Raw genomic sequence first — 14,172 nt, forward strand, 5'->3', positions numbered from 1 at the left:
GATTCCCTATCCGCATCTGTCGACTGCGGCATAGCAATATGTGCAAGATAATCCATTAGCGCCGCCCGATCTGGGGCAACCCTGGAGGCATATAGAGACTTGTAATAGTCACGGAACCTGGCCGCTATAAGTTCTGGATCTCGAATCTCACTGCCATCCTCAGCCTACACTGCTATAATCATGCTTTTTTCTCTATTAGGACGGATCAAGTTTGCCAGCACTGATCCCGGTCTCTCGCCCGCCCCATATGCATGAGCTGTAGCATATTTCCCCCAAATGCTGAATCTCCTTGAGGGCTGTGTCCTGGAACTTAATCAGCTTAGTGTGTGTGTGCCCTAGGGCCCAGCTGTCAGCTCCGTGCAGATGCTCCTGCTAAAGTTGCGCAAGCTCCCATTCTAGTGAGAATAGACGTCCCCTAATCAACCTCAAAACCCCAACGTGTTTGGCAATGGTGACTCCCCGGATATATACCTTAAAGGTCTCCCATACCATGCACACGCTGGCCTCCGAACCCCTATAAATCTGAAAAAAGTATTTAATCGCTGTGGCTAGCTCATCCTGAAAGACTGAGTCTAGCAGCGAATATGGGGGGATCCTCCACGAAAACAGAGGAATCAGTCTTGTGCCTAGAGGCATTATCAATGGGACCAGTGAATGGTCAGAGTATGTCCTTGACCAAGAGGCCTCCGGGTGCACACTGCCCGACAGACTCCAAGCGACCAGCCACAAATCTAGACGTGTATACAAGTTCTGTGTAGTTGAGTAATGTGTGTATCCGCCCCTTCTGGGTGTCTATCCCATCATATATCTACCAATGCCAGCTCAGATGCCACCTCCATCACCGCTCTAGTCACGGCTGCTGGTCTATGGCTTCCTCCTCCTGATCTGTCAAGTGTGGAATTCAATGTACAGTTAAGGTCTCCACCCCAGAGATGTGGTAGTCCCCCCCAGAAACCCGCCCTGGCAGCTAAATCATAATAAAACTGGGGATCGTCAAAATTTGAACCATCTATACCCACTAGTAGAAATGGAGCAGTACTCCTCCACATATATCTTCCTCCCGGGTCCACCACGATCTCCCGGAGACTAATTCCGGAGGACTGTGAAGCCCAAATCAATACACCCCGCACATGAGAGGTGAAACCTGCCGCCAAGAACTACCCCTGTGGCCTCCTAGGGGTGAGCATAGTGCTGCCCGGTGCCAAGTGCGTCTCCTGCAAGATAGTGAGATCTACTTTGTGTCTGTGCTAGTAGGCCACAATCTTATGCACCTTCCAAGCATCATTTAGACCTCGCACATTCCACATGACTAGTCGGATCCTGCCAGGGCCTCCACGTCCATCCGGACACGGGTGTTTATGTGCCATTAACTACAGTAGGAACGCAACTCCATGCCTGCCTTACCTTGTCTTTGAGTCTGCAATCGCTGATTGTCATACATACAGCACAATACCAACAGTTGAAACCCAAAACTCCCCCCAACCTCCACCTCCCACCCACAGCAGGCAATACCCCAACAAGCCTGGCTGACATCTACCTTCCACCCACCCTCCCACCCCTCCTAAAATAAACTACCTCTTCTATGTCTACAGGTGTTGCACATGCTCAGGTGGGTGTTGCCCAGCCGCTTCGTACCTCCCCTATGTGTCGGACACCTATAATTTGTTACAGACAAACTATTTTGTATAAGAATGATTCATGTTAGCAAAAAAGAACCCCTCTCACTTACTTTTGGCATTTACTGCTGAATAATCTACGGCACTGACATTTACTAGTGGTGTACCAGTTCCGTGGCCCACCATCATCATTCAGTCAATCATATAGAGAACAATTGTATGATCACTGCCACAGTAACACTATAAGTGTGCCCCTCAGGCTTTTAAATGTATATTTAAGATTCAAACACCAACTGTCTAGGAATCAGTATTATCCATTCCATTGCTTCCTTTATCTGCTGCTCTGAGTTTCATGAATTGGGCTAGCTTTTTGTGATCTATAAAGAATAACGATTTACCGTCCACCTCCACTCTCAGTTTAACTGGGGACAGCATGCGATATTCCAAGTGTAGTTCTCTCACTTGTTTTTTCTCAGCAATGAACTGCCATCTCGCCTCCTGCACCTGCATTGTGAAGTCCAGATAAAGCGAGATCGCCATGCCCTCATGCTGCATAGTTTTTAGGCTGCATCGCGGTCCCTATAGTTCAACAGCCTCGCTATAATAGGGCGTGGAGGAGCACCCAGAGGCGGACGCGCTGCCAAGGAACGATGGGCCCTCTCCACTACAAAGAGATCAGAGAAGGCGGCATGTCCCAGCAGCTGCACCAGTAAGCGTTCGATGAAGCCTTCGATATTGTCTATTGCAGTGGACTCTGCGACCCCCACTATGCGCAAGTTGTTCCTCCGGGACCTGGCCTCCAAATCATCCACCTTAGTTTGTAAGGAGCTTACCTCTGTACTCAGTCTAGCATGACCAGTGGCCAGCTCCGCCTGACCATCCTCCACCTCGGATACTCGCCTCTCCGATTGGTCGAATCGCTCCGCATGCTTCTCCAAGCACTCAGTCATTCTGTCCATGCGGTAGGAGAGGGAATCTATTTTACCATCAATCTGGGTCAAGCTATGCTGCATCGCCACCAGATTTGTTGCAAGTCTTGTTCCTCTCCTGAGGACACGTCAGAACCCCCCACCAGGCCAGGCTCTGCACCATCACTCGCAGGGCTGCCCGATTTCCGATAGTCAAACTGCATGTTTAGCCTGATTCTTGTCTGCCTTGCCTATTTTGCACACTCTGGGCGACATGCAGTTCACTCTGATTTGGGGGCATTCAGTCGCAAGGCACCGCACCACCCCCGCTGACACTCCCAACAGAGTCCACAAGCTAGAATCATTACCACCCTCAGTTGGGCAATCTCACCGCTCTCACAGGTCGCACCACCTTCCGGCTCCTCCGCCCCACGCCAGCCAGGATGCCCAGCTCAGTACACACCAAGCCTCTGGGCCGCAGTTCAACACTTCTCCATCCACCAGAGGGTGTCATACATGCCCATGCACCTGGATCCGGTAGGCAGCTGATGTTCAGTTCCAAACTTGTCCAACTTGATGAGCCAGATCACAGGGGGCCAAGGACCAGTCCCGCCTACAAGGCAACCCAGCCCCTACCTTTCGGGGCAAGCAGCCCGCTTCCCGCCACACCGCTCCCAGCCCAGTCCGGTCAGGCCTCTCCCCAGATGGCCTTGTTGCCTCAGCGCTGCGCCTCCTCAGCGGCACGCCGTCAAATGGCCCCTGGCGCACGCACTCCTCACTGCCACCGCCTCAGGTCCTCCCCGGTATCACATTGCAGCCTAATCCGGGGACACCACCGCCTCCACACACCGCGCTCTGCGGCGCGCCGCAGCCAAACTCCACGGATCCACCAGGGCCGCCCGGCGGAAAGGCTGCCCAACCAGGCCTCGCCCCGACACTCCTATGCCACAGCTCCCAGAGGCACGTCCCGCTCCAATCCAAGGGCCCCGCTAAGTCTGACGCCGAGACTCAAGACAATGAGAAAGAAGGAATGAAAGCTACCTGGAAGTCAAATAGAAGTCTTTCCAAGAGTAGGGAGGCTAGAAAATCCTCAATACTAGAAGAAGAGTCAGATGATGATGAGTTCCTTACAGAGTTACTAAGAGATTGTCCACCGCCATATGCAGCACATGAAAGTGGTCCAAGTACCAGTGCTGATCCTTCAGGTCTGATGCAGGGTGATGCAACAATGAGTGTGGTGCAGGTTAATCCTGTCCCGACACAGGTTACGATGCAGAGTAGCCTTAATGTGCCTACCACTCAAGTGATGCAAAACTAGGTGCAACCACCACAGATTCAGAGAATTTATCCTGATGGGGCCATTTTAGAAACCACCACAAATCTGATGGTGCCAACAGAGCAGACGTACCCGAGACCAATGCTGATTCAGACAGAGCCATCTCCACTTTTACTGCCCCAAATGCAGCCACAGGTAATGCCGAGATATACTCTGGTAACAGGGACACAGTCAGACATGTTATCAATAATGAATCAGAATATTGGAGTTACTCTCCCACAGAATTTAGGTAACAGACAGGTTCCAGATGCTATATCTTTGCCTATCACTGTTGGTCCACCCGTACCATTGTGTGCACAGCCGAAACCTAGTGTGTGTGACCAAGGTGTAATGACACAAAATGCGATAGGATGAGGTTTTGCTGAAAACACTCAAGTAGTGACTCCTTTGGGTCCGACCTTTAATGGGGTCAGAGATCCTTGTTAGATCTTAGTCCAATTGGAGTTCCTCCAGATGCCATGAGAGGGTTGAGTCTGAAATTACTAACACCGCAGACCTCGAATGCAGTTGCACTACCGGTGCCACCAGTACAAGCTAACAACATTTCATTGCAAGGTTTGACTGCTCAGCAGTTGACCGAGTGGCTGGACAAACTGAATATTCCACAGACTGCTCCACAGAGAGAGGAGTTCTTGAATTAGACCAGATTAGACATGGAAGCAGGTGAACTCATTGAAGGAACAATGGGTGTGAATAGATTAGAATCATACACTGAAGCGGAAGTGAAATATTTGTGCTTAAAGGTCACAAAAGAAGTGAGCAATGTGCACCAGAGATTAGCGAATTTGGCTTAGAAACATGGCATAGAAATAGAAAAGACTAAGCATTTGAAAAGAAGTTACAGGTTAGATTTCAAGTCAAAAGATTTTGAAAACATGTGATCTGCTGGAATGAAAGCGCACCTTAAGGAAATACTTCAGAGTGCTCAACTTTGGGGAGCATTAGAAAAGTGGGAAGGCAGATGGGTAAAGAAAAGAGATAAGAAGAAAGAAGATCCCATAGATCAGTCTGAAAAAATACAGCAGGATAGCAGAATAGGGACCCCACAAAGATGTTACCAATGAGAGAAACCCCAGGAGGAAATTTTGTTCATGTACCTTGGAGCAGAGGTGACATTTTGTAATTTACGAATGATTACCCCAGATTGAAAGAGAAACCAGTGGAATGGCATCAGTATACAGACAGGTTTGTGAAGCTTGCAAAATGTCTTTGGGACGACCTGAACACTCTCTTTAAGATAGTAGTTCCAGTTGATCTATGGATAGAGTGTAAACGGAGTGTAGATTGGCCAACAAGTGAACCAGAGAGAGATAGAACTACAGGTGCACCGTCTCCTGAGGTAATTAAATATAATTACAAGGTAATCGAATTCCTGAAGACGAAAATTTCGCCCCAAAATATTGATTGGCAGAGAATTGACAGGACAGCTCAGGAAGCCAAGGAGTCAATACATGCATATTATGAGAGATTGTTGCAGGCGTTCAAGCACTATAGTGGTACAGTGTAAGGAAATGCCTCCTTGGCATGGTTAGCCCCTGACTTTTTTGCCTTTGCTGATGCTAAGTTTTGATTTGAAAGTGTGCTGAGGCCTGCTAACCAGGCCCCAGCACCAGTGTACTTTCCCTAACCTGTACTTTTGTTTTCACAATTGGCACACCCTGGCATCCAGGTAAGTCCCTTGTAACTGGTACCCCTGGTACCAAGGGCCCTGATGCCAGGAAAGGTCTCTAAGGGATGCAGCATGTCTTATGCCACCCTGGGGACCCCTCACTCAGCACAGACACACTGCTTGCCAGCTTGTGTGTGCTGGTGGGGACAAAACGAGTAAGTCGACATGGCACTTTCCTCAGGGTGCCATGCCAACCTCACACTGCCTATGCAGTATAGGTAAGTCACCCCTCTAGCAGGCCTTACAGCCCTAAGGCAGGGTGCACTATACCATAGGTGAGGGCACCAGTGCATGAGCACTGTGCCCCTACAGTGTCTAAGCAAAACCTTAGACATTGTAAGTGCTGGGTAGCCATAAGAGTATATGGTCTGGGAGTCTGTCAAACCCGAACTCCACAGCACCATAATGGCTACACTGAAAACTGGGAAGTTTGGTATCAAACTTCTCAGCACAATAAATGCACACTGATGCCAGTGTACATTTTATTGTAACATACACCCCAGAGGGCACCTTAGAGGTGCCCTCTGAAACCTTAACCAACTACCCGTGTAGGCTGACTGGTTTTAGCAGCCTGCCACACTCGAGACATGTTGCTGGTCACATGGGGAGAGAGCCTTTGTCACTCTGTGGCTAGTAACAAAGCCTGTACTGGGTGGAGGTGCTTCACACCTCCCCCTGCAGGAACTGTAACACCTGGCGGTGAGCCTCAAAGGCTCAAAGGCTCACCCCCTTTGTTACAGCACCATAGGGCACTCCAGCTAGTGGAGTTGCCCGCCCCCTCCGGCCACAGCCCCACTTTTGTCGGCAAGGCCAGAGGAGATAATGAGAATAACAAGGAGGAGTCACTGGCCAGTCAGGACAGCCCCTAAGGTGTCCTGAGCTGAGGTGACTCTGACTTTTAGAAATCCTCCATCTTGCAGATGGAGGATTCCCCCAATAGGGATAGGAATGTGACCCCCTCTCCTTGGGAGGAGGCACAAAGAGGGTGTACCCACCCTCAGGGCTAGTAGCCATTGGCTACTAACCCCCCAGACCTAAACACGCCCTTAAATTTAGTATTTAAGGGCTCCCCAGAACCTAGGACCTCAGATTCCTGCAACCTAAGAAGAAGAGGACTGCTAAGCTGAAAAACCCTGCAGAGAAGACGGAGACACCAACTGCTTTGGCCCCAGCTCTACCGGCCTGTCTGCCCCCCTTCTGAAGACACTGCTCCAGCGACGCTTTCCCCAGGGACCAGCGACCTCTGAATCCTCAGAGGACTGCCCTGCTCTAAAAGGACCAAGAACTCCAGAGTACAGCGGCTCTGTTCACCCAAGACTGCAACTTTGTTTAAAAAGGAGCAACTTTAAAACAACTGCGTTTCCCGCCGGAAGCGTGAGACTTGCTACTCTGCACCCGACGCCCTCGGCTCGACTTGTGGAGAACAATCACTTCAGGGAGGACTCCCCGGCGACTGCAAGACCGTGAGTAGCCAGAGTTGCCCCCCCTTAGCCCCCACAGCGACGACTGCAGAGGGAATCCCGAGGCTCCCCCTGACCACGACTGCCTGTTCCTCAGATCCCGACGCCTGGAAAAGACTCTTCACCCGCAGCCCCCAGGACCTGAAGGATCCGGACTCCAGTGCAGGAGTGACCCCCAGGAGGCTCTCTCCCTTGCCCAGGTGGTGGCTACCCCGAGGAGCCCCCCCCTTGCCTGCCTGCATTGCTGAAGAGACCCCTTGGTCTCCCATTGATTTCTATTGCTAACCCGACGCTTGTTTGCACACTGCACCCGGCCGCCCCCGTGCTGCTGAGGGTGTACTTTCTGTGCTGACTTGTGCCCCCCCGGTGCCCTACAAAACCCCCCTGGTCTGCCCTCCAAAGACGCAGGTACTTACCTGCTGGCAGACTGGAACCGGGGCACCCCCTTCTCCATTGAAGGCTATGCGTTTTGGGCACCACTTTGACCTCTGCACCTGACCGGCCCTGAGCTACTGGTGTGGTAACTTTGGGGTTGCTCTGAACCCCCAACGGTGGGCTACCTTGGACCCAAACTTGAACCCCGTAGGTGGTTTACTTACCTGCAAAAACTAACAAACTCTTAGTCCCCCCAGGAACTGTTGAAAATTGCACTGTGTCTAGTTTTAAAATAGCTATATGTGATTTATGTAAAAACTGTATATGCTATTTTGATCATTCAAAGTTCCTAAAGTACCTACCTGCAATACCTTTCATTTGAAGTATTACATGTAAATCTTGAACCTGTGGTTCTTAAAATAAACTAAGAAAATATATTTTTCTATACAAAAACCTATTGGCCTGGAATTGTCTCTGAGTGTGTGTTCCCCATTTATTGCTTGTGTATGTACAACAAATGCTTAACACTACTCCTTTGATAAGCCGACTGCTCGACCACACTACCACAAAATAGAGCGTTAGTATTATCTCTTTTTGCCACTATCTTACCTCTAAGGGGAACCCTTGGACTATGTGCATACTATTCCTTACTTTGAAATAGTGCATACAGAGTCAACTTCCTACATACAGCGACAATCGAGGCTAAGGACATGATTAATTTTGTGCTCAGATTTGTTGAAGGATTGAAACCCGAAATTAGCCAGATGATGAAGAGTCATTTGAGGTGTTGCAGTATGCTAAATATTGTAGCGATGACATTGAAATGAAGCAGAAAAGGTTAAAGGAGAAGGCTATGCAAATTAAAGCAGCTCAGACAGGAATACAGGGAATCTTTTCACAGCAGATGCCACAGCAGCAGCATGGAAGTATGATGTTTCAGCCGCAGATGAGAGGCAGAGGACATGGAGGTAAAATGAATCGCGGTCCAGATTTAGGTACTGTAGTGGTTCAACATGATGTGCAGGGAATGAAGAAATTGTTACCTTGTCATGCTTGAGGAGCCGTCGGACATTGGAAATGGGAGTGTTTGATTTTGGTACAGGAAGGTGTTGTTCAGAAAAGTAATGATGCAAATTCATTTCAGAACATGAAGGGACTGAGAATGAGAGGTCCAAATCCAAATTTTCAGAATAATGTGAATCAGATGCAAGGTATTCAACCCATGCAGCAGGTGCAAATGCCACGTGTACAAATGACACAGTTGCAGACGATGCAACAGCAGGTTCCTATGGTACCTAGACAGCAAATGCAATTACCTCAAGCCCCAATGGAACAGCAGCAGGTGATGCTTCCTTAACAGGTCAGAGAGTAAGTCAGAATAACACAGTACATCAATTCCCGTTACATAGTGAGAATGGAATAAACAATGAATGGGCGAGTGAAAGTTCAGAAGAAGAGGAGTGTATGTTTGCAGCTTCTTTATAAGTAGATCCGAGAGGTCCCTATGTGAAGGGAAAAGTTATGGGTCACAGAGTTTAATTCTCGGTCAACACAGGAGCTACATGCTCTACAGTTAGAAGTGCTGAAGTCCCTAATTTGCCCCTTTCAGGGAAAACAGTTCAGGTTGTGGGTGTAGCAAATAAGTTCCTGACTAACCCAATCACAGATTTGGTGCAGGTTGAAATTGCAAAATTCCAGGGATTACACAGATTTGTAGTCTGTGATTCAAGTCCAGTATCCCTACTGTGGAGAGACTTGCTGTGTAAAACGAGATGTTTGATTACGTGTTCAAATGATGGAATTGAGATTCAGACAAACAGTGATGATGAAGAGGAACAAACATCAGAGACCGAATGTGAAACAGTGAATGAGGAATATCCTTTTATTAATTACTTCCCAATGTTCACGGTGAAGGAGCTTCACCCAGACTTGCAGGGAACGGTTAAAGAAAAGGTGTGGGATCTGACAAGAAACAAAGTAGGTCTGATAAAAGGAGTTGAGCCAGTTAAAGTCAGTGTGAAACCAAATGCAATTTTCCCACAACTTCCACAGTACCACATGTCACAAGATATACTTATGAAGGTTGCCCAAATAGTTGCAGATTTTGTAAAACAAGGAGTTTTAAAGGAAGTGTTGAGCAGCCCATGTAAGTCACCAATAATGGGACTGAAAAAGCCCTATGGGAAAGTTTGGATTGTTCAGGATCTGAGAAAAATAAATGACATAGTGATTAAATATTGTTCCATTGTACCAAACCCGGCTGTGATAATGTTTCAGATTCAATGCGATGCAGAATGGTTCACTGTCATTGACCTGTCACAAGATTTATTTTCTGTGCCTCGTCATAAGGATAGCCAGTTTCTCTTCTGTTTTAAATTCTTGGATCAAGTCTATTGTTGGTGTCAAATTCCTCAAGGGTTTTCAGAATCACCTTCCATATACAACCAGATCTTGAAAAAGAATTTGGAGTCATTGGAATTGCTTTTCCAATTGACCTTGGTACAATACATTGATGATTTACTGATTGCTTCCAGAACAAGGGACGAGTGTCAGTATGACTCGATTGTCCTACTGAATCATTTGGGAAAACATGGACATAAAGTGTCCCCACTGAAATTGCAGTATTGCCAAAAAGAAGTGAAATATTTAGGTCATCAGATTGAGAAAGGGACAAGGAAAATATCCAGGGAAAGAGTTACAGCTGTATTACAGATGAACCCACCAACAACACAGAGAGATGTCAGAATGTTTTTAGGGATGGTATGTTACTGCCGCCAATTGATTCCAAATTTCTCAGTTATTTCGAAGCCATTGCAGAAACTGACACACAAAGAAATCACTGATCCCATAGTGCTGGGACAGGACGAAATGAGAGCATCTACTGAATTAAGAGAATGCATGTGCAGGGCTCCACCTTTAGGTATGCCTGATTACACGAAACCTTACACTTTCTTTTGCCATGAACGTGACGCATGTTCTTTGTCTGTCTTGACACAGGTCCATGGAGGTGTAAACTGCCCAGTAGCATATTTTTCAGCTACTTTGGACACAGTCGCAGCAGCCTTACCAGGTTGTTTGCGTGCGGTAGCCGGGGTTGGACAAAGCCTCACTCACTGTGAGGGCATAGTGATGGGGCATCCTTTAACAGTCATGGTCCCTCACTCAGTTGAAATTCTCCTTACCCGTACTAAGACACAGCATTTGACTGGTGCAAGATTGACCAAATACGAGACAAGCATTTTAGGGTCTCCTAATGTATCGTTAAAGAGATGTACAGTGCTAAACTCAGCAACTTTGCTTCCAAATGAAATTGTTGAAATTGAAAAACTAGAAGACATTGAGCATGATTGTCTTGAAGTAACTGATCTATGCCCAGAACGAAGACCTGACATAGAGATACTTGATTGGAAAAAAATGACCAAATTGTCTTTGTTGATGGTTCTTGTTTAAGAGACACAACAGAAACACTGAGAGCAGGATATGCTGTATGCACAATTTCTGGTATCCTAGAAGCGTTTTGGCTTCAAGGAGTGTATTCTGCACAAGTAGCGGAACTGGTAGCTCTTACTAGAGCATGTCATGTTTCCGCTCAAATGAAAGTCACTATCTATACTGATAGTCAGTATGGATTTGGAATTGTTCATGATTTTGGTCAGCTTTGGTCACAGAGAGGTTACATGACCTCTTCTGGTTCACCAGTGAGAAATGGTGAGAGAATTAAAGAATTGTTGCATGCAATCCAAACGCCTGAAGAAATTGCTGTGGTGAAATGCAGTGCACATTTGAAGTCACAGGACTTCGTCTCAATGGGTAACGGATATGCAGATCAAGTCGCAAGGTTTTGCGCATTGAGCTGTACATTGTTTAAGGACAAATGGGAACTGTTACCAGAAGGAGAGATTGTACAAGGTATGCATTAAAAGTGATCGATACATTGGAAGAATTGAAATTCTTGCAAAATCATGTCAGCAGGGATGAAATAGTGTTCCTGGAGTAGAATGCTATGTGTACAGAGACAGGATGAATTGTGGGTTTCAGAAGAGGGTAAAATGATTTTGCCAAACAATCTGTTGCCTCAAATGGCCAGATAGTATCATGGTCAAGCACATATTGGTAGGGACGCCATGATTCAGTTGTTTAAAAATGATTGGTTCAATCCAAAGTTTAGACAAGTTGCTGAAGCAGTTTGCCATCATTGCGTCATTTGCCAGCAAGTGAACGCAGGGAAAGGGACAGTGGTTAATATGAGCCACATTGGAAGAGCAGGATATCCATTCAGCAGAATGCAATTGGATTTCATTGAAATGCGTGTGTGCGTAGGTTTGAGATATGTGTTGGTGATTGTGTGCATTGGTAGTCATTGGATTGAAGCATACCCTACACATAGGAAGGACAGCCTCACAGTTGCAAAATTACTACTTAGGGAACTGATTCCAAGTTTTGGATTTCCGATCTCTTTAGAATCAGATAGGAGAAGTCACATCAACAATGAAGTAATTACATTACTGTGTGCAGCACTGAACAGTGAGCAGAGGTTGCATTGTAGTTACCGCCCTGAAGCATCAGGACTAATGAAGCAAATGAATGGTACCCTGAAGTCAAGAGTTGCAAAGATGTGTGCATCTGCAAATTTGAAATGGCCGGACGCATTGCCTTTAGTCTTGATGACAATGAGAAACACACCTGACAGGAAGACGGGACTGTCGCCACATGAAATTCTCATGGGTCGAGCCATGAGACTGCCAGCAGTGCCTGCAAATGCACTTGTGAATATTACAGATGATATGGTGTTGGACTACTGCAAAGGTCTGGCTGATGTGGTCCGCTCTTTCTCTCACCAGATAGAAGCTACCACCCTGCCACCAATTCATGACCCAGGACACAACCTGTGAGCCCGGAGACTGGGTCGTGGTCAGGAAGCACGTAAGGTAAACTTGCTTAGAACCTTGTTGGAAAGGCCCTTTCCAGGTGGTACTGATGACTACCACAGCTGTGAAGTGTGCTGGAGTTCCGAACTGGATTCACACCAGCCATACGAAAAAGCTGACGTGTCCAACCGAGGAGGAAGTTGAGTTGTTGAAAGTACCAACAACCACTGAACAAGTCTCAGGGCCGGAGAATGATCAAAGGGAAACTGAGACCGCATCTGAGCCTATTGAGGACGGTTCAGTCACTCCTGTGAGAGGTGAAGTAGAAAACATCCAAGGGGGTGCCGGTGAGCCTATCTCAGTTGAGGCAACAGGAGAGCCTGGTCAGAGAAGGGTTTTCCCAGAAGCAGACGATTTTGAGAGACAAACAGGGCAATTGCCAGACCCTGAAAGAGAAGGAGTTGAAGCGGAACAAAGACAAGGTGTTCTGACTCCTCCTGAACAGGTTGCAGGTCCATCAAGCGAAAACACCATAGAACAAGGAGAAAACGTAGGCTCAGCACTGAAAAGATCAAAGACCGAAAGTACACTGAAAGGAGATAAGTGGCCAGAATCACAAGCAAAGAGAAAGGAAGTGGTTGTTGAGACCACAATAGAGAAAGAAGTAGACACAACAAGGAAAGAAGATCTGAGTGGAGGAGAGTTGAAAGGTGACTGAATGTTGAAAATAAAGAGAATAGCAAGTCGAAGATACGCAGGTCTGGAATGGGCATATGCAACTACAAGTGATTGGCAGAAAGAGTTTATGTCCTTTTGTTTTGATCGAGAAGTTCCAGGTCAATATTTTGGCACTTGAAGTGAGCTGATGTACTGAGTTGTTGGAAACAGTCAGAGAAACAGTGCTAAAAGAGAAATAGAGACTGAGAAAATAACTGGATAAGACTTTAATAACCTGATTTGACTTTTGAAACTGATTTTGACAAAGCTGCTAAACCGATTTTGAGAAGAGGTCCTGAAAGTGAGACTGAGAGCTATAAATAACTGCTGAAAGAAGATTTTGTATATTTTTGATTTTTGCTTCAGTTTTCCAAAAATTCATCTTCTGCTTTCTGATTCTTTACAGATCATACTAACGTTAGCCAGCACAGTAGAAATGATAGGCACTGTAAATACTTAAGCCATGGCTTAGCAATTGTATGTGTGATATTGTTTGTGGTATTGATTGTGGGTATGACGATACTTGATAAAAGTAAGATTAATCATGCTTCTACTTTTGAAACAACTACCACACTAACAGCCTTAGGAAAGTTCAAACTGGATGAAAACAATTTACATGAGGGCACTAACGCAAATGGAGAACTTTCTTCTAATGTTTTCTGTCGCTTGCTGAGTGAGTATGCTGAGACAATGGATGCGAAGAATTGTTTTGTGTGTACACAGATTCCTTCATCAGTACAAGAAGGAGTTACAAATCATAGTTTACCCCTTACCTATAGAATAAGTTGTAGTTTGTTACTAACCAGTTTATACAACCAGGAGTACGTTCAGTATTTCTATTCAAATCATGATTTAGGCCCTCATTACAACATTGGCGGTAACTGGCGCCTACTGCCACGGTGAAGGCCACCAACATACCGTCGCCATAGCTACCAGCCGCCCAACCGCATTATGACCCTCCATGCAATTCCACCAGAAGGCTGGCGGCATACCGCCGACGGTCATGGTGGCGGACGGCGGTAAGGTGGCACTGCTGTCAGCAGCAGCGCCACGCCAGCAAAACACACCTGACCGTCTCATGAGCAATGTTTTGCTGGTGGGCGCTTCTGCTGACAGCAGTGCCGCGTCCCGTCTCCAACCGGAGGACCCCGTGCATGAAGGTAAGTCGGGTTCTCCGACAGGAGAGGGGGTCAGGGTGTTGTGTGTGGGGGTGTTGTGTGTGT

The sequence above is a fragment of the Pleurodeles waltl genome, chromosome 2_2 (genome assembly GCF_031143425.1).
Source record: "Pleurodeles waltl isolate 20211129_DDA chromosome 2_2, aPleWal1.hap1.20221129, whole genome shotgun sequence".
In the NCBI taxonomy this organism is placed as follows: Eukaryota; Metazoa; Chordata; class Amphibia; order Caudata; family Salamandridae; genus Pleurodeles; species Pleurodeles waltl.